Raw genomic sequence first — 20136 nt, 5'->3', positions numbered from 1 at the left:
TAACCTCCTCCAAGAATCTTGTGTGGAAAGAGTAGTTTGTCCCAAAATGAATTGGATAGTGGCAGCCTACTCTGAATCCCTTATGAACAAGCATTCAACCCTAATGAACTCCACCCCCACAGTCACTCCCCACCCCCAGCCCTCTGGCTCTGGTAGGAGTCATGACACAAGCACAGAATTTACTTTTGGGGTTTGGGAAGAAGACAAAAAGGAAGTAATGGAAGTGAAGGCTCTGTGCAATCTAAAGATGTTCTCAATTTTAATTGTTTTGTTTTCAACTGTCTTTTCTTAATCAGAAGCAATGTAACCCTTTTGACTTCCTTTTTATTTCAAAGCACTGTGACTATCTGACATCTGTTTTGCTGGAGATTTAGCCTGCTTTGCTTTTTCAAAACAACTCAGGATTTCAGGATTTCCTTGCCTCTTGATTCCTGTCGTTTAGTTATGTGGAGGTTTTTGAGGCACTTCCTTTAAAACTGTGTTTGGCATTGCTGTGCATCTCTCTTTCCTCACCTTCTTGGGCTGAATCTTATTACAGAAATAGGTACATATCAGGACAGATGAAGTGTATGTATTACTATAGCTTAGACTTCAAAGGTAAGCATATGGTTTGTACCAAAATTAAAAACAGGAGTGCCCTTTATAGACACTCCTATGTTTTTCTTTAAATCAGAATGTTCCTAAGAAAGTTTTCCAATAAAAGTATTTGAAGTGGTTTACAAAGAATGTGGGTGCTCTTATCTTAAGTTACAGAAAATCCATCCCCACAGTTTTATCTCTCCGAGTTATCCACTACAGGTATTGCAATGTCTGTGCTTATTCATTGTCTCCTCAGGAACCAAACAAAACTGAACTCTGGCAAGACTAAAGTCATGATGATTGGCTGGTCTCCATCTTTCTGCCTAAACCACCTCAGAGGACTAGAGGATATGATGGGAACAATGTTTATGGATAAAATCTGAAAGAGGTGAAGTTGTGATAAATTGTTGAGCACAGTATCAGTAGGGCAGGGATGGTAGCTCAATAAATTGCTCATGCTCAGAGTATCAGTGGCCCCAGGTCTCCAGCATCTCTAGCAACAAGAGTTTTAGGTAGCATCAGGAATCTCCCCTGCCTGAAATTTTGGAGAGCAACTGTCCAGTTCTGGGCCAAACTGACCAATGTTCTGAACTGGTATAAGGCAAGTTCATCTCTAGATACATCTGTGTGGTACAGCTGAAAATGAAAAGAAGAAAGGACCCTGAGAAATTAACTGGTTGGTAATGCAAAGGGTAACAATATACAGTACCTATTATACTTTTTCACTTGATTCTTCTTCTTGGCTCATCCATAGACTTAATAAGTCTAGCTCCCCCTTCATATTTGTAGAGCTCTAAGAACATATGAAAAGCCTTGCTGGATCAGGCCCAAGGCCTACCTAGTCCAGCACCCAGTTTCACCAGATCTTCCTGAGGAGCCTACAGTCAAGAACTGAGGGCATGCCCTCTCTCCTGCTGTTGCTCCCCTGCAACTGATATTTAGAGGCATCACCTCTGAGCCTGGAGGTGACCTATAGCCCTCAGACTAGTAGCCATTGATAGACTTGTCCTCTATGAATTTATCTAAGCCCCTTTAAAAGCAATCCAGGCTGGTGGCTGTCACCACATATTGTGGCAGAGAATTCCATGGGTTAATTTTGCATTGTGTGAAAAAGTATTTCCTTTTCTTGGTCCTAAATTTTGTGGCAATCAGTTTCATGGGATGACCCCTCCCCTGAGAGAGGGGGAAAAATTTCTCTCTCTCCACGCCATGCATAATTTTATAGACCTCTATCATTTTTTTTAAAAAGCCCTTAGTCGTCTTTTTTTCTAAACTAAAAAGCCCTAGGTGTCGTATCTTATTCTGATAGACTTGTTATATGCTTGGAGTCTGTTGCTTCGGTCATGATAATAAGATCCTAGATAACAATACAGGAAATTTATTTTACCAAAACATCTGCCCTTGGTTTTGACATATAAAAGTGGTGTGCTTCAAATACAAACATTTGTTGCAATCATGATGGAGTCTCAGCAGTTAAAAGAACAGCTATCTTTCATATTAGTAAAATTAGATGTTACTCTGTGATCCTGTAGACAGTTGACCAGATCTGGACATGCAAGTCTTGATGTAACTTGCTCACTGGGTGGGTTTGAGCAAACCACTAACTCTTGCCATTCATTTTAGGGTTGCCATCATTCTGTTTCTCGAATAATGGACACAAGTCAGAGTGGCATCTCGGGGGGGGGTAGCATCTTGTGGGGGGCTTCTCATGGGCGAGGCCATTCATACAAACCAAGCGCAACACACAGCATTTCTAGAAAAAATGTACTTTATGGATAGAGGTAACTCTCTCGGGCAGCTTTACTACAGTCGGGGCAGTGGGGAAGGCTTGGGCTGTGCCAGTTAGTGAGAATTATACAGGTGAGCCAACTGTGGGTGAAGAAAATAATGGCGGCAGCAGTCTTATGCAGAGTTAAGTGTACTTAAGCCATTGATTTTAAGGATGGGGCTGCAATGCTATGCACACTAACAAGGGAGTAAGATCTACTAGATTCCCTTCAGAATAAACCTGCTTATGCTGCACTCTAAAGAAGAGAGGAGGGGAAGAGAAGACTGTTTCAGAAGGTCATAAAACGGGACCAAACTCCTTGTAATTGAACTGAGGAGAGGAGAGGAGAGGAGAGGAGAGCCTTATAATCAGCACATTAGAAAAGCCTTGCTGAATGAGGCCAAATGTCCATCTAATCCACTACTTGCCATCTCCATATCCTGCAGAAGCTGTTCTTCCAGGCAGAACTGCTCCTTTAATGAATGTTTGCCTGTCCTGCTTGCTTAGTTGAGGAGACAGCAACAGGACTAGTAAAAAGCTTGTTGTGGCTCTACCTCCTGTCCACGCAAGTCTTCACACAGGCTTTTCTATAATCACCAATCACCTCTCCCAGGGAGTTGGCTTAGAATCAGCTGCTGCTTCCCTGCAATGGGCAAGAGGGGTGGGGAGCAACATAAGAGGTGGATGGAGGGCCTCTATAGGGAATTCATATAGCAAGTGAGCCACAGAAGGCAGCAGCAACTGCAATACCAGGAGCAGAGAAGCTTCCCCTCAAGAATCCAGGGAGACAGAGCAGCAGGTGGAGAATTCCTGAGGATGCCCAAGATGGGGGGAGTCCCGGCAGCCAAAGCAAAGTGGAAGGGGAGGTTCCTGGAGAGCCAAAATATGGGGGAAAGTGGGGTGCCTGGGATGCCCACATTCCCCTGGAAATACGGGATGTCCCAGCTAATCTGGGACTGTTGGCAAGTCTAATTCATTTCCATCTCTGAAATGGAATTATTAAGTACTTACTGCACAAGATGAGGAGTGGTGCAAGGTATTACAGTGCTTAAGGTGAGGGGCACCAAATGTTGCCTTGCCCCAAACTGCTGGTGCGGGTCTGCCCCCTTTCAAACGGACCCTTCAAACTATGAAAGTGGGCTGGGGGGTGGAGAGGAGAGAAGGTTGCCAGCAGCCTCCTCTCCTTGTTACTCCAACAAGGGCAACCCAGTATTACAACAAGGGAAGTTAAAAGGATGCAGATCTCTCTCTTTGTGCTTCTTGAAAGCTTTGCAAGGTGTGTGAGAAGAGTCACTTCTTGCAAAGGGAGACATCCTGCTGCCCGGCTGGCACTCCAGCAACCTGCCGCCTGAGGTTTGTGAAAAGGACGGCCTCTGCACAAGATTAATACTGGGCTAATACAATAAGAACATAAGAACAGCCCTGCTGGATCAGGCCCAAGGCCCATCTAGTCCAGCATCCTCTTTCACACAGTGGCCCACCAGATGCCACTGGGAGCCTACAGGCAGGAGTTGAGGGCATGCCCTCTCTCCTGCTGTTACTCTCCTGCAACTGGTATACAGAGGCATCCTGCCTCTGAAGCTGGAGATTAGCAATAATCGCGCCTTGGACTAACCTCATTGGCTACGATACTGCCACTGCGCAAAGCTACTAGTAGCTGTTGATAGACCTCTCCTCCATGACGTTAATAATACAATGCTCAACTATTGACCCAATCGATGGTTATTTCACAACTGATCCTCAATGTTGCATTTTAAGAGCCTGAAAAATGCATCTTTGCTGCTAAAAGAGTCTGTGCACTCGGACTTTTGAAGCAGCATTGCCCACAACCAGTATGACAATCAGCTCCTTCCCTGTCTGAGCCTTGGGAGCACAGCCCTTCAGTTTCTTGTAGTTTTGGACATGGTTGTTAAAACATTTGAGTTTAATTATATTGTGTGTGTGTGTGTGTGTGTGTGTGTGTGTGTGTGTGAGAGAGAGAGAGAGAGAGAGAGAGAGAGAGAGAGAGAGAGAGAGAGAGAAATTTAAAGTGAACACAAATTATCTGCTTCTTGTGTCCTTGTTCACTGTTGAATAATCATGAGCTGGGATCATTGTCACTATTACTGAATCCACTAATTTCATTTCATTGTGTTTTTTCAGGTATGTTTGTGACTTTATCTTAGTTAAAGGTTTTACAAAGTTTTTGGTATTCAGCATCAGGAAGTTCTACCATGTAGTTTGGGTAAGCTCGTCCCCATAGTGTCTAATCAGAATTCCCTTTTAAAAATGCCTGGAAATTTAGGAATAAAAAAACCATGGGTTTAAGATGAGAATTAAGATGCTTTACATTTCCTCTTGTGCTCTAAAAAGAATGGTCCCAGTCGTAAAGCATCAACTCTCATCTCTCTTAACTCTCATCTTAACTGAAGGTTTTTGGATTACTGAATTATTCTCTAGGCATGGATCTCTGTCTCCGTCTCTCTCTCAGATGCACACAGATGTGATTTATGTTCTCTCTCTAATCTGCATTCTGTATCCAGTATTCGCCATTTCCAGGTTCTACCTTGATACAATATTTTTCACATATGTGCACCCAAAAGTCCAGATGCCTCTGTGGGGCATCAGTTAACTCTTGTATAAGACTGCAGAGTGTTGTCAGTCACTACTGAAATAAAATATAAAGAATTATTTTTGATAGCTCCAGTGGTGGAGCTATCCAATTCAATAAGAACCATGTGCTGGTCTGTGATCATAATAAAAGAATTGAATTCAATTCAATTCAATTCAATAAGAATCCATGCAGAACTTCCTAGTGTGATGGGGACCTCAGCATATATGTAAGTGTGTGCTAATTTGGCAAAGAGGCACCTTTTAACATGGTGATTCTCTTTATTTAGCAGGGGGAGAGTAACTGGCCCTATCCATCCCCAGCACAGTCAGAGGCGTATCTAGGGAAAATAGTGCCTAGGGCAAGCACTGAAATTGCGCCCCCTGTCCAAACATCTGACACTCATCTTTCAGATAACTTTACCATAATATCAGCTCAAAAATACAAGTCAAGCTCGTTAATCTTTTAATATTTCAAAAACTATTTACCAGTGGATGTAGCCAGACCAAAAAATGCTGGAAAACTACAAATATCAGTACGCTGGGGCTCATGAAATACCCCAATACTATGTGGAGGTGTACTTGGAAAACTAAACAGAAGTGCCTGTCTAATTCTCTACTATGCATTGTAGCATCACTATTACATAAGTTTTAAAAATAAATGAAGAATTTGACTTTTCCCAGATACTCTGAAAATAATTAAAGGATATGCAGAGTAAACTGTGTCACTGCTTGGAATATATTCTAGTATTTCAGAAAGACAGTTAAAATGAGAGAAAGAGAGCAAGAAACTCCCAGTGGGCCTTAATACTAAGGATTTCACACTGATTCAAAATGACAAACTCACCATTAATAGCCATATTAGCAAGACATCACATTTAACTCACTTATCACAAGAAGCAAAGTAAGAGCAAATGAATACAATCCTAGCTCATAAGCGTCAGCTCAGTATTCACAAGCCCTGATTCTCTGTACATAGTGCCAGACTGAATATGTGTACAGTGACTTACGCAGTGACTTATTTATATTATATATATATATATATATATATATATATATATATATATATATATATATGTAGCCCCTTCGGGGGGCTTCCTAAAGGCTGTGGGGGGGTGGTGTCTGCAAAGGTTCCCCCTCCCCCCAATGGCCTCTAGGGCATCACAGGGACCATTTGAGCATGTGGCCTCTGTGAGGCCTGGCATGGCCTAGGGCCTTTCAGAGGCCATTTGAGCATGCGCGGTGGCCATTTGGTTTTTGGCGGGCATTTTTTAAAAAAATTTAATTTTAAAAAATGGTGCCCCCCCCTTCAAGTGGTGCCCGGGGCACATGCCCTGCCTGCTGCACCATAGATATGCCCCTGAGCACAGTACCTCCAGTGACTGTTGCTGGTGTCTATCTTATGTTTCATTTTAGATTGTGAGCCCTTTGGGGACAGGGATCCATTTTATTTATTTATTTTTTCTCTGTGTAAACCACCCTGAGCCATTTTGGGAAGGGCAGTATAGAAACAGAATGAATGAATGAATGAATGAATGAATAATTGGTATACCTCCATGTTCCAAATGGTACTTTTATTATGGGCATGCAGACAATCTGGTTGTCAACCTCCATTTCTCGGTTGCCAACTCCAACTTATGTTGTTCTCCAACATAAGTATCTTGTTCTTTGCTTGTTTCCTGTGGCTCATGGAGAGTCCTGGTATATTATTTATTTATTCAATTTCAATTTCTATATTTATTTATTACTTTTATAAACCACCTAACACCTTATTCCCAAGGAGTGGGAAGCACACTAGGAGTGTGCATGAGTGGTCCGATGTGAACTGCTCCGCTGTGAACCAGGGTGGTTCAAGCGGCTTGATAGGAAACTGGACCATCCTTTGAGGAAGGGACCCACTCTGCAATTAAATGAAATCAAGCCCAGTTCGCTTTGAACCAGTTTGATGGTTTGGGCGGCTGGTCCTTTGTTGCCACCAAATGGGCTGGTGGTAGCTGTAACCGAACCTCCCCATGAGATCTCAGTAAGTGGCTTGTTTCATGACAAGGAAGGTGCTCTCTTAAATACCCTGGATCCAAGCCGTTAATATTGCAGGTTGAGAAAAAATGCCTTCCAATAGCAAGTTAAAATGATAGATTCCCAGGGTTCTTGAAAGCAGTTGTTTCTGTTAATATTTTTCTTGCTGTTGCTGCAACACTTGTTAGAAAGATTACACTAGCTCCCCAAAAATCCTTAGTTACAATGCATGCACACACACACCCCACTCCAGTCAGGTGAAATATTCATAGTGAAATTCATAGCCATCTGTCACTGATTCAGTGAGTTGGAGAATTTCTATGCCACCTTTCCAAGGCTCAAGGTAGCTTGCACAAACTGTAAAAGCAAATTAAAAGACAATAGAAAAACAAACACAGAAGATAAAAACAGAGAGCCAGCAAGAAAATGGACAGATTATCCAGCAGCATCAAAGGCTAAACAAAACAGATGTTCTTTGCATCCCCTCCTGAAAGCCAGCCAGGAGAGGGAACCGCACATCCCTGGGCCAAGATCATTCGACACACTTGGAGCAATGGATTTAAAGGACATGCATCTGATGAAGACACAGTTCTTACCCAACATGGAGCAGATAGATGACTCAATGGCTGAAATGGGTGTGGGGGCTGATACAGGCCTGTCTCCAGGGTGGTTCTTGGAGAACCTGGCAGGGTGCAGGGCCTGGGAGAAGTCCACCAGTTTAGGAACCCCTTCCAGATAATTTTAATGGAGGTTAAAACAGTGGGAACCTGGGGCACTTGACCTGCTTGGCCTGCCCTGCCTGTCAGTGCTGAGACAGCACTGCATGTCTCAGACGAATCTGGAGCCCAGGCCATGAAGGGCTTTAAAAGGTAACACCAACCAATGCCACATTCCAGGGAACCCTCAGCAAATTTATTTATTTATTATTTATTTAACACATTTATATATCACCCAACACTTATGTCTCTGGGCGGTTTACAATAAAACTGTACAAATTAAAACAAAGTTTAAAAGTTAAAACGTTAAAATAATGTAAAATTGCTCTCCATGGGTTGATTCCTTCCTGGGTGAACCCCAAGAGAGTCACTCACTGCCACTATATGAAAGCTCTGGGCATAGAGGTTATCTCAGGAATCAGCAGTGGGTTTTTCTGAGGGCTTTTGGCAGCTCTCCAGCAATGCCAACCCCTGACGCCAACTGCTAGCCAGAGCATGCTCCTATGGAAGCCTATTCAGGGGCTCCCTGGAGCACCATGAAATAATCACCCAGAGATACAGGCTGTGGGTGGCATAAAAATATGTTAAAATAAAATTACATACATACATACATTTAAAATAAAATCAAAAAATAATAATTTGGGGCTACAGGCTTGTAGTTCCCACATTTGCTGCTCAGATCCAACAGGACAGTGAGATCTCCATGTTGGTTCCCTCCCATGAGCTAACTCATACGGCATATCACTTTTGTGTGCAGCCTGGGATGATAGCTCTCAGGTCAAGTTTAATTTCTGGACTGCAAGTGTGTCTCCCTGCACTCGCCTCCTTGATCGCTTTCAGGTGAGGAATGCCAGAGTAGATGTGATTGAATCAGTGCTATTCTTTTCAAGAATCAGCCAAGTATTCTCTTTATGTTGGCACAGCAGATTAGGTCATGATATCACTTCCTCAGGAAGGTACAATAAGGTAGCAGGTCATCTCCTCTGCCAACGAGTATGCTAATAGTTGGCTCAAGGCATAGGAAGCTTGCTTGTTTACATTTTAGTTACTTCCAGATATTCTAAAAGAGATGAGAGATAAACTTTGATGCGTCCATTTCATTTCTCCCTACACGGGTTTTTTAGACCTTTCTCAGCCTTTGTGCAAGAAGAGGTCCACTCCTCACAACTGAATAGGACAATGCCTCATCTGCCCTTCAATGCCCTTTATCCCTATTGTCTGCCTTTTCAAGGTGAGATCAGCATAATGCCTTTGGACAATAATTTTCCTATAAGAGATCAAGACACCATCAATCCATGTGTCTCCTGGGTCATTTGCAGTTCTACCCCAGATTCTCCAGGTGTTCCTTCTTTGGATCCACCAGCCTTTTTCTGTCTTGCCACAGGCACCTCCATATTGCCCTGCCTTGACTCTTGCTCCTGCTCTCCTTTCTGCCTCCAGACTAGCCATTTTCCTAACCCAGTCTGTGCAGCACTCCTGGCTGTGAGATTCTGGTTCATTTTTGGATTTTGCCTTGCTTCTGGACCTCTGCCTGGTCCCTGGGTTCCCATTCCCACCTTCCTGCCTTCCTCAGAGGAGAGAAGCCTCTCGGTAGCTACCAAGCTGCAAGGGTTTACAGTACCCCTCCAGGAAGGATCGAAGTAGTATATAACCACTGATCTCAAATATCTTACTCTCTTTCCTCCTACTCCTAAAATCCCAAACTGTCCATTTCTCTCTTGTCAGCACTGGGTGAACTTAATTTTGAAACTTAAGCCAAATTACCTCTTTGTGAGCTCTAAGATAGTGCTTTGTCATTTGTTGGTCTTGCTAGTTTGTGCTAATTAAATATTGTTGCTCTTTAACCATTATTTTTCTCTTCCTGTACCCCTAAAAAATAAACCTTATTTTATTTTTAAACTTTAACCTCTCAGTTCAGTTATTTCCACAACCAATGCTCTGCACAAATTTATTCTGAAGGTGGGACTGCTCCATTTTGAGCTAGCTAATCCCCCCCCATCCTAAAACATAGCGTGGGGTCCCCACCAATTCCCTGGGAGCAGTTCCATTGACAAGCAGCTGATACAATATTAGTTGTCTATGCTTGCATCTCCCAGCACCCATAAGAAGATATGCAGCAACATTGTTAAATGCTTGGCTGGTGGTTTCTTGGTACAGTCACATAGATTTGGGCAGGCAGTCACTGGTATTAGTACTCTGAAGTAATATGATAGACTGCTCTTTGGCACCCTCCCATTCTCCAGTGCTGCATGTACAAGGAGTGCCCTATCCATCATTTTCAGTCAGCTGGAATGGGCAGGGCTGCTAAAATTTGAGGCAGGTTGTGGGAGATCTAATACCATTTACATGTGTAAGGAGAACTGGATTCCAGCATCCCCCATTAAGTATGGAGTCCGAGTTACTGAGCTTTGTGTGCTGTTTATTTATTCCAAGTCTTAGCATTTGTTCTGTGAAACTTGTTCTCCTTTGGGGTTACTTTAAATGTAACTTTCCTCAGCAATATGGAGCCAGCCAATATTTCACAAAATGATTGCTATTTGGCCTAAGTACTTGTGGCAGCAACAAGCCTTTGGCTCACCTCTGTGATTCTTAGGTTTAAGCTAATGGTGCATACCATACACAGAACTGTAGCTACTTCCATTTAAAATTGATTAACACTCACACAACATCATGTGATTTTGCTGCTGGACATCTCTTTGGGAAAAATATCATCTTGGGCTAGGGTTGCCAACTCTGACTGAAACTGTTCCTGGAGATGACCCCCCACTCCCCATTTCCCCCACAAAATTAAGTCATTAAAATATCCAGGGTTGCATTCAAGAGTCACCTGGAGATTGATGCGATTCCTGGAGACTCTAGGCCAATCCTTAACGAAGCGCTAGTGCCACAGGGAAATCATTTTAACTTAGTCTTGGTCCTTAATCTGGAATGCAACTCTGCTGCACTGACATTTGGTTAGGATGTCAGCAATTATTATTCAAAACAGAAAACAAAAGATACCAGAGTCCGTAACTCAATAAACCAGCAAAAGCAAAAATGATCCACACAACCACAATACCTATAATATATGTAATATGTCCTATGAAAGGAGACAATAGTAAAAAATTGAACGTCACATCAGGTGGACTATAATGTAGGCACAAACAACACAGGCAAACCTAGCTATCCGTGGAACCAACGTCCATGGTTTCATGTATCTGCAGTCAGGTAATTGACACCCCACCTTGGAATATGTGGGGGGAAATGATGTAAAAGGGGTTAATTTCATGTATCCATGGTGTCGGGGTGGCCGAAAATGACTTCTAAGGTCATTTCTGGCCACCATGATGAGAAAAAGAGCCTTTTTGTGGCTTGCTTTTAAAGAAAAATATATTTGGGACTTGGGGGGTAGGCATTCCTGGACAGCTGGTGACCCGTGGAGCATGTGTTAATTGAACTGTACCCATGGAATTGGTGGAACCCCGAGCTATGTTTTAGGCTTGTGGGGGGGAATTAGCTAGCTTGGAATGGAGCAGTCTCACCTTCAGAATAAATTTGTTCAAAGCCTTGGTCATGGAAAGAACTGAATAGAGTGGTTAAAAGTTCAAAATCAAATGAGGTTTCTTGAAAGGTTTTGTGGTACAGGAAGAGAAAATAATGGTAAGAGCAATAATATTAAACTAGTAAGACTAGCAAAATCAACAAGTTACAAAAGAATATGTACAAAAAAATTGCTCACGAGGAGGCAATTTGGCCAGAGTTTCTGAATTAAGTTCTCTCAAGGCTGACAAGACAGAAACGGGCAGTTTTGGATTTTTGAAGAAATGAGGTGAAGGGAAAGTAGAGTTTTGAAAACAGGGGTTATATACTATCTTGTCCCTTTCCAGAGGAATGCTGTGAACCCTTGTAGCTCAGTTGTGGCTCAGAGGCTTCTCTCCCCTGAGGCAGGCGGGAGCGGGAACCCAGGGACCAGGAAGAGGTCTGTTAGCCAGGCAAAATCAAAATGTGAACCAAAACCCTATATTTTCAGTGCAAATTTTGCACATAGATATTTTATCATTCAGTTATTTAGGTATTATGCAGCTGCAATCTTCCTCCTAGGGAGACCTTGTCAGGGAGAGCAGGCAGGAGAGTTGTTAGCATGAATTGTCCCCTTTGCTAAGCAGGGTCTACCCTGGTTTGCATTTGAATGGGAGTCTACATGTGAGCACTGTAAGATATTCCCCTTAGGGGATGGGACTACCCTGGGAAGAGCACCTGCATGATTGTATTCAGAAGGCCCCAGGTTCCCTCCCTGGCAGCATCTCCAAGATAGGACTGGAAGGGAGGGACTCCTGCCCTCAACCTTGGAGAAGCTGCTGCCAGTCTGGGTAGACAACACTGAGCTAGATGGATCAATCGTCTGACTCAGTATAAGGGAGCTTCCTATGTTCCTATGTTATTATTTGTGCATGCGGTAGAGGGTGTTCTCAGTTATTGCCCCCAGGCTGTGAAACACTCTCAGGTGAGATCCACATGGCTCCCAACGTTTAGGAGGAAAGCGAAGATTGTCCTTTGAATTTAGACCTTTGACCAATTAGCTCTCCATTATGCTTTTCAAATTATTAGCTGTATTTGTTCTGTATTTGTGCTTTTATTGGATTTTTTTTATCTTGCTATTTTCCACCCTATGGTCTTAGGATGAAGGGCAGTATATAAATGTAAATATGAATGAAGGAATGAATGAGTGAGTGAGTGAGTGTGATCTGTTATTTAATTGACATGTTATTTGTGCCTATGTTATAGTCCATCTGATATGATATCCTTTCTTTCTTTTATTTTCTTTTTTACCATTTTCTACTTTCATATGATATGTTATATGTGTAATAGATATTGTCCTTGTGAGGATCCCTTTTGCTTTTGCTGCTAGCCATTGTTATTCATCATGCTATGCATGGTGTGAAATGTTATGGAACCATAACACTGAGCCCTGGGGTTTCTGCAGACATGTAAGGCAGCCCCGACGCTGGTAAGAATGGGTGAAATGCAAGCAGTGCTTCCGTGGCTTCTCCCATTGACACCAATAGGGGGCACTGTGGAAGCACTGCTTGCACTACCACCCATTCTTAGGAGTTGCCTTAGGAGTCCATATTATTTCTTGTTTACACAGTCAGACAGGTGTTCTTGACTGGTTTGTTTTATCCAGACATCGAGTCCTTCCCAAGGACCTGGGATGGCTGAATTTTATTGTCAATTGTTATAGATATTGTCGCAGAATATAGGCTGTTCCCAGTAAAGCTGCTTTTTGTAATTGGCTGATGGAGATTTCTGTGGCCCCTATGGTGTTGAGGTGCTCTTCAAGGTCTTTTGGAACTGCACCCAGGGCGCCAATTACCACTGGGATTATTTTGGTCTTTTTCTGCCACAGCCTTTCAATTTCAATTTGTAGATCTTTGTATTTGGTGATTTTTTCTATTTCTTTTTCTTCTATTCTCCTATCCCCTGGTGTTGCTATGTCAATTATTTTCACTTGTTTTTCTTTCTTCTCGACTACAGTTATATCTGGTGTATTGTGTGGCAGATGTTTGTCTGTTTGTAGTCGGAAGTCCCATAATATTTTTGCATCTTCATTTTCTTCAACTTTTTCAGTTTTATGGTCCCACCAATGTTTGGCTACAGGTAGCTTGTATTTTTTGCAGATGTTCCAGTGTATCATCCCTGCTACCTTGTCATGCCTTTGTTTGTAGTCAGTCTGTGTGATCTGTTTACAATAGCTGATTAGGTGGTCCACTGTTTCATCATCATCATCATCATCATCATTATTATTATTGGTTGACATACTATGCAAAGGTACATTATATGAGCCCCGGTGGCGCAGTGGTAAAACTGCCGCCCTGTAACCAGAAGGTTACAAGTCCCATAATATTTTTACATCTTCATTTTCTTCAATTTTTTCAATTTTATGCTCCCACCAATTTTTGGCAACAGGTAGCTTGTATTTTTTGCAGATGTTCCAGTGTATCATCCCTGCTACTTTGTCATGCCTTTGTTTGTAGTCAGTCTGTGTGATCTTTTTACAACAGCTGATTAGGTTGTCCATGGTTTCATCTGCTTCTTTACAAAGGCGGCACTTGCTGTTTGTGGTGGATTTTTCGACTTTTGCTCTTATTGCATTTGTTCTTAGTGCCTGTTCTTGTGCAGCCAGTAATAAACCCTCTGTTTCTTTCTTCAAGTTGCCATTCTTAAGCCATTGCCAGGTCTTGGTGATGTCTGATTTTCCACTTATACTGTGCAAATATTGACCATGCAGTGGCTTATTTTTCCATTTTTCTGCTCGGTTCTTGACTTGTTCTTTCTTGTAGGCCTGCTTGGTTTCATTGGTGTTGAATAGTTTCTTATTCTTGACCATTTGAAGTGCATCTTCTTCACTGTCCTTGATATATTCTTCAAGGCCTCTTTTCTCCTCCTCTACTGTTTGATGGACTTGCAGCATTCCTCTTCCACCGGAGCTGCGAGGGAGGTATAGCCTATGTACATCACTGCGGGGGTGCAGAGCATGATAGATGGTCATGATTTTCCTGGTCTTATGATCCAGCGTCTCTAGCTCTGCCTGGGTCCAGTCTATTATTCCTGCACTGTATCTGATGACAGGTATAGCCCAGGTGTTTATGGCTTGTATGGTGTTCCCACCATTGAGTTTGGACTTGAGGATTTTTCTCACTCTCCTGATGTATTCACTTCCAATTTTTCTTTTAACTTCAGTATGTGCGATGTTATCAGCCTGGAGAATGCCCAAGTATTTGTAAGGTTCTTTCTCTTCCAGGTTCTTGATCTTGCTTCCATTGGGCAGTTCTATTCCTTCTGTTTTTCTTATTTTCCCTCTGTTCATTATTAATGCAGCACACTTGTCTAGTCCAAACTCCATTGCTATATCACTACTGAATATACAGACAGTGCTTAGCAGTGATTCGATTTCTGACTGGGACTTTCCATACAACTTCAGATCGTCCATGTACAGCAGATGGTTTATTTTACTTTATGTTTTAGATGTTTGGTATCCGAGGCCTGTTTTGTTTAGTATTTGTGAAAGTGGGGTCATGGCAATTACAAACAACAGAGGGGATAGTGAGTCCCCTTGGAAAATGCCTCTTCTAATGCTAACCTGTCCAAGTGTCTCGCCATTGATTGTTAACTGTGTACTCCACATGCTCATTGCTTTTTTTTATAAATATCTGAATGGCCTAAGTTGCCTTAGGAGTTGTTGTTGTTGTTATTGTTATTATTATTGTTGTTGTTATTAATGTATTTCTATAGCACCGTCCACAAAAAATGAGAGGACAGATCTAGGCCTTGAGGGGTTCACAATCTAAGTAGTGACACAAGGAAGATACCAGAGGAAGGAGGAATAGAATCCAGGGTAAAGAGGAGAAGAATATGCCATTGTTTCAGTCACACTTATTTAATCTTGGCTACTAGGGGAGATTCTGGGAGACTAAGGAATGTCAAAGGCTTCATGCAAAAGATTACATTTGTTTGTTTATGAATCCATGGAAAATATTTATTTATTTATATACTGCCCCTCTAGCACACTGCTGCTTGGGGCAGATTACAATAAAACAATATAACAATACCACAATGAAACAGTAAAGAAGAATAAAATGCAATACAATATAATAAAACACATGAAAAGAGCAGCAAAATGAAATATCTAATAGATAAGATAAAGACAGTAAAACAGCAGCCAGGTCTAAAATTGTTTAAAAATCAGAAATTCGATTACAGTCAGTTTTTAAAAGCTTATTTAAAATGGAGGATTTTAATGTTATTTTTAAAACTAGCCAAAATGGGAGATTGACAAAGCGCTTCTGGGAGGACATTTCAAAGGTGAGGGGGGCATTACTGAAAAAGCCCTATCCCTGGTCCCTGCCAAATGAATTTTTGTCAGTGGCAGGGCAGAGAGAAGGGCCACAATTGAAAGTAATGGGAAACTGGAGGTGAAAGAGCCTGAGGTTTAATTTCTTGTATGTCCGAATGCAAGCAACCATGGTTGCGTCAGAAAAGCGGCTGGAGGTCTCCCTTCCCAAACTCCAGTTTTAACCCTCAGGTTGTAGTGAGTTTCGTTTCTCTTACCTGAGGTTTACATTCAGCAGTGTTACATGAGAAGGCAGAATTGGAGTTACAGCAAGCTGTAACCGGAGTTGAGGGAGGAAGCTCCTCCCTCACTCTGGCTGTGATTGCCTGTCAGGGCTGCTCTTCATGCCAGAAGGAAGCCCACACATCCCGTTCTCCCTCCTCTCTGCAGTCTCTGAGCCTGCAATTTTTGAATGTCTGTGAAGTGTGCATGTAGCAGGGGTGGGTGAGGAGCTGTTATTTGTGCATGTGGCCAAGGGCTCAGTCTGATGGACCTGGCAGATGCATATGGGCAAATACAGTCCGACACATAGAGGGCTTTAAAGATCAACACCAACACTTTATTATTTATTTATTATTTATTCAATTTCTATACCACCCTTACAAAAATGGCTCAGGGTGGTTTACACAGAGAAATAATAAATAAATAAATAAGATGGTGAATCTGGCCTGGAAGCAAACTGGCAATCAATGAAGTTGCCACAGGATAGGTGCAATACATGTGTAGCAACAAGTATCCATATATTAAAAGATGCCTTTTAAGAACGGATTTGAAGGAAGTCAGAGTGTTACCTTTCCATTTGCTTGTCTGATTCCCGACTTTTGAAGAAGTCAGATCATAATTAAGTATGTATGTTTCCTGAGTGCACTGGTAAATAAACAACACAATTATTTCAACAATTATTTAAATAATTTAAACAAATGCTTAATTACGTAAGCATCACAAAATGCCTAAGAACAATTCTGGTCAAGAATGTAGATAACCCTAGCAGAAGACAATGTTTTCCCATCTTTCCTGAAATGGGCTCCATTCATGCTCACCCTCTTTCAACACAGTTAACAAATGAAAACCAAACCCTAACATATGTGGATTAACTACACCAGTCTGGTGTATTGGTTAGAGTGTAAGACTAGGATCAGGAAGACCCAAATTCAAGCTCCCGTTCAGCCATGAAACTCTCTGGGTGACTTTTGGGCAGTCACTTACCTCTCTGTCTTACCCAACACATAGAGTTGTTGTGAGGATAAAAAACATAACCATGCACACTGCTCTGGGCTCCTTAGAGGAAGAAGGGGATATAAATAGTAAGTAAATAAATAACAGCTAACATTCATGACAGGGCTATGAAAATGGAAGTTGACCTGTGTAGATGCAAACAGACTTGAACTTAACTATGTGCCAGGCTTTCTCTGCAGCCCCAGCAGAGACAGCTGAGGGGGTCAATTTTATCTGCTCTCACCTCCCTCCAGACAGAGGTTTTCCTTCCAGGAATCGATCCCTGAAGATTGCTCAGCCCTCAGGGCAGATTCCTGGAAGTAGAAACAAGATCTGGAGGGAGGAGCGAGCAGTGAAAATCATGGCTTTGGTTCCTCTGCTGCTGTTGAGACTGTGAGGAAAAGACTGGAGCACAGACAAGCTATGGTCTTTTGCATCTTCACAGGGCGATTTCCATTTTCATAGTCCTGTGGAGAATGTCAGCCAACAATAATAAAGGAAGCTTCCCTGTCTTGGCCCTCTTCATTTAAAAACGGTTGTGCTGCAAATTAAAATAATCCCACACATGTCAATAACAAAAACACAAAAACTGGCTTAAGTCACATATTTCCTATGATTAACATCCTCATGGCTTTCAAAGGCAAAGAATAGCCCCCTGTGGTCTATTTCCTTCACAGGAGTACATGCACATATCCTTTCTGAAGCTTTCTGAACATGAAGCTTGTCGAAGGATTCCATCCAGAGCCAGACAGACAAGTGAGTGGCAACTTGCTTATTCACTTGGGATCAGTGGTTCATGGGCAGGATGATTTCAACAGTTTTCTATATTTCATGTTCTTTCCTGACACAGAGGCTCTTGTACTATGGTTGGTAGACCACCAGTGGTCTGTAGATGTCTCCCTGGTTGTAGTGAGGGATGGCGGAATAAATCATCTCTAGGAAGCTGGATATGCACACTTTCCTGTTTCAAAAAGTCCAGTCCCATTTCAAATGGGATCCAACCGCCTTCAAGTGGGGCCAACTTCAAATGAGGTTCATACTTTTCCTCCACCGCTACCCAGCCCTCCTGACTCCAGCTTCTCAAAGGAAAAAGCAACGTAGCTTCTTTGCCAGGATATAGCTTTTTTTGCTTCGAGAAAATGTGGAAGGTAGAATTGCTGGATAGCAGTGGGAGAAGGGTTTGAACATTTTATTTATTTATTTATTTATTTAATCATATTTTACACCACCCAAAACTTACACTGGATCACACCCAAAGCCCATCCAGTCCAGCATCCTGTTTCACACAGTGGCCCAACAGATGCCCTTGAGAAGCCCACAGGCAAGAAATGAGGGCATGCCCTCTCTCTTAATGTTGCTCCCCTGCAGCTGGTATTGAGAGGCATCTTGCCTCTGAGGCTGGAAGAAGCCTATAGTCACCAGACTAGTGGTCATTGATAGACCTGAACTCCATGAATTTGTCTAAGCCCCTTTTTGAAACCACTCAACTAGTGACCATCACCACATCCCGTGGCAGAGAATTCCATAGATTAATTATGCACTGTGTGAAATAATACTGCATTTGTCTTCAGTTCTGAGTAGTCCAATCCTTACGCTGACTCTTAAAATGAACACATGCGCAACATGAAAATGTGTACATGCAACATAACTTCTGAATAGGCCCCATTAGAGGAAGGCAGGGCAGTGCGAAATGAGAGGAATATGATTTCAGTCTTGGTCATAGTCAGTTTGAGAAGGATCAACATTTTAAATATAAAGACCATTCTATCAGGTGCTTCTACCACTGAGGGAACCTACCCAGGGCCACTTCAGACCCAGGTCGTGTCCTTTAACAAATTTTATCCATCCTACTGTATGCAGGCAGTGCGGATTGTGTGGGTGCCTGGCAGCGTGCCAAAGAGGAGCGCGACAATCATCTGGGGGCGAAGGTAGATCCATCCCTGCCTCTCACCCCACCGCACCCACCCACCAACCCACTGTTTAGATTGTGAAAATAGCTTTACAGAACCAGTGGGTGGTAGTTTTTCTTCAGTGATGGGACATGATCACTCTTGATGGGATGTGATTCTGTGGTGTGTGTGAATGGAACTCACCGAAGGGGCAAAGTAGGAACGATTTAACTGAAATGTAGCTAATTACAGAAAACATACACCCAGGGTGCAGACAGCGGGAAAGCTTGAGGAGCAATTCTTCACCTAAATTTGGAGAGCTGAAGAAAGACCCTTTTGGGGTTCGGATTCGGAACATAGCAACATAGGAAGCTGCCTTCTATTGAGTCAGACCATTGGTACATCTAGCTCAGTATTGTCTACACAGACTGGCAGCAGCTTCTCCAAGGTTACAGGTAGGAAGCTCTCTCAGTCCTATCTTGGAGATGCCAGGGAGGGAACTTGGAACCCTTTGCATGCAAGCATGCAGATGCTCTTCCCGGAGCAGCCCCTTCCCCTAAGGGGAATATCTTACACTGCTCACATGTAGTCTCCTATGCAAATCTCAAATACAAACCAGGGCAGACAGACCCTGCTTAGCAAAGGGGACAATTCATTAGGGATGTGCAAACAGGTTCGAAGTCGAACTGGTTCGGTTTGACCGTTGGGGGCCATCCCCTGTTCAGTCTGACCCTGGACCGTACACCCGCCGACTGTTCAGGGGATTCGTGGACATTCATTCATTTATTTATTTATTTATTTATTTATTTATTTATTTATTTATAATTTGTACTTACACCCTCCAAGAGGGTTGTTGGAGGTGCCGGGGGTGGGGCGTGGAGCTTTCCTATCCCCCCGCCAGCCTCCCTTGATGTCCATGCTGGCCATCCAGTTGCCGCGCTGGAGGGGGAAGGCCTAAACGGGCTGAAGAGCCAGTCAGCTGGCTGGCCGGTATGGACATTAAGGGAGGCTGGTGGGGGAGAGGGGGAAGCTCCACAGAGTCCCCTGCTGCCTCCAACAACTTCCCAGAGGGGGTAAGTAATTTGTTTTTAAAATGTTCGTGAACCCCCCAATTGGGGGGGATGACCAAGTGGGTGCTGGACCGAACTGGCCCATTCTGGTTTGGGTCGGGTCCGAACTTGGACTGAACTGGACCAGACGGTTCTGTGCACACCCCTACAATTCATGCTTGCTACCACAAGATCAGCTCTTCACTCTTGGGACTGAAGATACAAATTATTAGGTTTGGCAGGTGGGAGATCAGTAAAATGAGGGAGGACTCACCAAATACTTTGGGGTAGGATCTGCACCCCTGAAGAATACACCTGCCATAAATAAAACAACAACATCAAGAAGAAATCTATGCGATTTTCAATTATTATAATGGGTTGGGAGTTCCGTTTTACACCTTGCTCACAAATTAAACTTATTATTCCATAGACCATTTGCCCCCAC

At 42.8% G+C, this 20136-nt stretch overlaps 1 pseudogene; it reads right to left on the bottom strand.

The window, feature by feature from the left end:
• Positions 1-3933: 3933 nt before the first annotated feature.
• Positions 3934-3996, bottom strand: LOC128348370 (uncharacterized; annotated as a pseudogene).
• Positions 3997-20136: the final 16140 nt, after the last annotated feature.

Source organism: Hemicordylus capensis, chromosome 2 (assembly GCF_027244095.1).
Source record: "Hemicordylus capensis ecotype Gifberg chromosome 2, rHemCap1.1.pri, whole genome shotgun sequence".
Lineage (NCBI taxonomy): Eukaryota > Metazoa > Chordata > Lepidosauria > Squamata > Cordylidae > Hemicordylus > Hemicordylus capensis.
The sequence above is the reverse complement of the archived record's forward strand: the minus strand, read 5'-3'. Positions and strand labels throughout refer to the sequence as shown.